The sequence below is a fragment of the Octopus bimaculoides genome, chromosome 17 (genome assembly GCF_001194135.2).
Source record: "Octopus bimaculoides isolate UCB-OBI-ISO-001 chromosome 17, ASM119413v2, whole genome shotgun sequence".
In the NCBI taxonomy this organism is placed as follows: Eukaryota; Metazoa; Mollusca; class Cephalopoda; order Octopoda; family Octopodidae; genus Octopus; species Octopus bimaculoides.
In genome coordinates this window covers 15,927,288-15,930,696 of record NC_068997.1, presented here as the reverse complement: position 1 = coordinate 15,930,696, position 3,409 = coordinate 15,927,288, and the positions used below count along the sequence as shown (strand labels likewise).

The 3,409-nt window shown below is 37.4% G+C and overlaps 1 protein-coding gene across 1 annotated transcript in view; it reads right to left on the bottom strand.

Moving 5' to 3' along the window:
• Positions 1–656, bottom strand: part of LOC106867583 (zinc finger homeobox protein 3) — a 502,463-nt gene extending 501,807 nt beyond the window's left edge. Inside the window, exon 1 of the mRNA XM_052974080.1 lies at positions 545–656. The gene's annotated coding sequence lies outside the window, so the exon portion shown is untranslated. The remainder of the gene's footprint in view (positions 1–544) is intronic.
• Between the last annotated feature and the right edge of the window lie 2,753 nt (positions 657–3,409).

Genomic DNA, 3,409 nt, shown 5'->3' with positions numbered 1-3,409 from the left:
ATATATATATATGTATGTATGTATGTATGTATACATATATATGCATACATATGTATTTATGCATAATTTTAATGTTATTTTTATTAAGTGATAATTTTTTCCCAAGAACTATGAATAAAAATAGATTATTCTTTCAAAATCTGATCTGCAGCTATTGAGAAGTTTTTATAGAAAATTCTCTTATTCTTCTTCTTTCAGAAATGAAAATGTTCCTCATTAGCTTTTGATAGATAAACAATATTTTTAGCGGTGCGTGAAATATAGAGACTAAAATTAGCAACTTTAAACTCTCAAATTGAAACAGATGATGTACTTTTCGCCATACGAGTCGAAATTTACAAACAAAAATTTACTGCCAAAAAAGATAAGTCGACTTATATACCAAGATGACTTTGAAGAACAATAAATTCCATGTGAAATGCAGCAAGATTTGGAAAGACAGAGACGATGTTTGAGTGTTTTCACCAAATGTTTACACTATATACTATGTAAATTTGTATACTGAAAAATACTTTAAAAGGAATAAATTTTCAGTTGGACTTACCTTGAATCATTTTGTTTAGAGAAAGTCTCCCAGGTTCATCTTAGTAAAGAATATCTCTAAATTACCAGTTTGATAATATGTCACGCTATCAGTTCCAGTGGGTGATACAGTCTGTGAAAAGAAAAATAAAGATGGTTAAAAATATGAAAAAGAGGTAATTGTCGAAACATCATCTAAATATCATCCGGGGCAGCATTTTTCAAGCATTTGTTTTTCTTTTGCCAATGGGTAGAAATTTAATAAAGAAGTTCAGTGTTATGGAGATTATGGATAACAAAGCTGAGTGATAGAATGAAGTAAAATTTTTAATTCTGTATGTTGCTTGGAAAAATATATGACCAAACAGTATCTGATACATTACAAGTTTTCCACAAACAAGTTGTTGTTGGTACTCCGTCGCTTACGACGTCGAGGGTTCCAGTCGATCCGATCAATGGAACAACCTGCTCGTGAAATTAACGTGCAAGTGGCTGAGCACTCCACAGACACGTGTACCCTTAATGTAGTTCTCGGGGATATTCAGCGTGACACAGTGTGACAAAGCTGACCCTTTGAATTACAGGTACAACAGAAACAGGAAGTAAGAGTGAGAGAAAGCTGTGGTGAAAGAGTACAGCAGGGTTCGCCACCATCCCCTGCCGGAGCCTCGTGGAACTTTAGGTGTTTTCGCTCAATAAACACTCACAACACTCGGTATGGGAATCGAAACCGCGAGTCCACTGCCCTAACCACTGGGCCATTGCGCCTCCTCCACAAACAGGAAGTCTACATTAAATTCTGAAAGATATTGTGACAAATGTAAATGGTAAAAGGTTTGAAGAAATTTTGGTGAGTGTGTAGCTGAGTTGCTAGGCGCACGTGGAGATAATATATCTTACGAAGAGCTGGTGTTGTCAGAATGAACAAGAGCAAGTTGAAAATACAGCTGAGATTACAAAAATTTCCCTGACCCCCACTTAAATTGATTGCTAAGAATATTGTAAAAGGGCTGGAACTTATAAAGGTAAGTCTGTGAGTTTATATCAACAATGGTCCAAAATGAACTCAGTTCCTACACGGAGTTGTACAAATAGACAATTCACAATAAACATTAAAAGTTATTCACTTCTCAGGCAAGAAGTCATAAGACTCTTTCTCGGTTTCCCTCTTCTGCAGGTTCCATTAACGCATGCACGCGGAAATATACACATGCAGATAGAGAGAAAGCCATGACAATGTCTTAATTGAATACGATTGAAATAAACAGTTTCTATCTCCTCATATGCATAATAGAAACATGACCACCCACATAGAAAGGCAGAGAGAATAAGAGAATGAGAGAATGAGAAAAGCATTAAAATGTTTGATGTCAAGTAAGCCAGTGTCGCCAAAACGGTTGCGCCAAGACGTCTCATATACCTCCATACACATTTCTCTCCAAGGAAGTTTTGATTTTATTTCGCACAGTCTCTTGCAATCTGAAATACTTCACAATTCTGAACCTCCCATCTTGGAACATTGGCAGACATTTTATTCTCGGCGTCTCCTCCTGCTGAAGATATGTGACATCTAGTGAAAATCATGTGTTCGTGTCTCAGAGCAGTATTCTTTTACTATTTTACTTGTTTCAGTCACTTGACTGCAGCCATGCTGGAGCACCACCCTGAAGGGCTTTATTCGAACAAATCAACCCCAGAACTAATCTTTTTTATGGGGAACTTAACACAATAACACTGGTTGTCAAGTGATGATGGGGGCACAACCACAGACACAAAGGCACACACACATACACACAAATATATATAGATATGTACGGCGGGTTTCTTTCAGTTTCCATCTACAAAATCCACTCACAAGGTTTTGGTCGATCCGAGACTATAACAGAATAACAGAAGACACTTGCCCAAAGTGCTGCCCGGTGAGATTGAAACTGGAATTATGTGATTCAGAAGCAAACTTCATACCTGCGCCTACAAGACAATCCTCTCAAACCGACAGTGTAAGTGAGATGCTGATTTTAAAGGATCATATTCTATCAGATGTCCAAATATCGGACAATTTGCTGTCAACTGACCATATCATTGTTTCCAGGTAAGAAAAAATAGTTTTCAAAACGATTATTTAATGCCAGGTGAATTGTAATCGAACAAACTTATGAATAATTCAAAACTATTGAGGCATGCATAACCATCCTGTTCTTTACCAAGGCATAACATATCTAAGAATATATTTACCAATATGACCTTTATTTTTCACGACGTTAACGTGCGGTTTATAAGATATGTGGTTGTTATTTCTAACACGTCAAGCGACCACATAGGGTAGGCATGGGCAATATTTTTCAAGAAGCGGGCCGGATGAGACATGACTCATCATGAGGCGAGTCACAATACTAAAATGGAATTCCAAGGTAAATTCAACACAAGCCTACTGGCCGAAATTTGCCCATGACTGACGTAGTGACTCATGGTTTTAACAAGAACTGAGAATTAACAAGAGTTTCTAATTAGAACCAACGTTTTGTTCAGCTTTGAGAAAGTGGAACTGATTCTCTTTGTTTTAAAGGAGAAAACAGGACATTGATGAAACCTTACAAATGACATGATGTATGAAGAGAGGTGGGGATGGTGGTAGTGGTGGTGATGGTGGTGGAAACGATGGCAGTGGTGATGTATTTTAGAGTTGTGGGCGGTGGGGACAAGAAGACCCTTATGTAAAGCGTTTAGGGGAGTGAGACGATAGTTCTATTTGACAGACATTAAGACTAAATCTCTTTGAGATGACCTTAAGCGCAAAACGGAAAACGGAGCAAAAATGTAATAACATGTATGTATGCATAGATAGATAGATAGATAGAGAGAGAGAGAGAGAGAGAGAGAGAGAGAG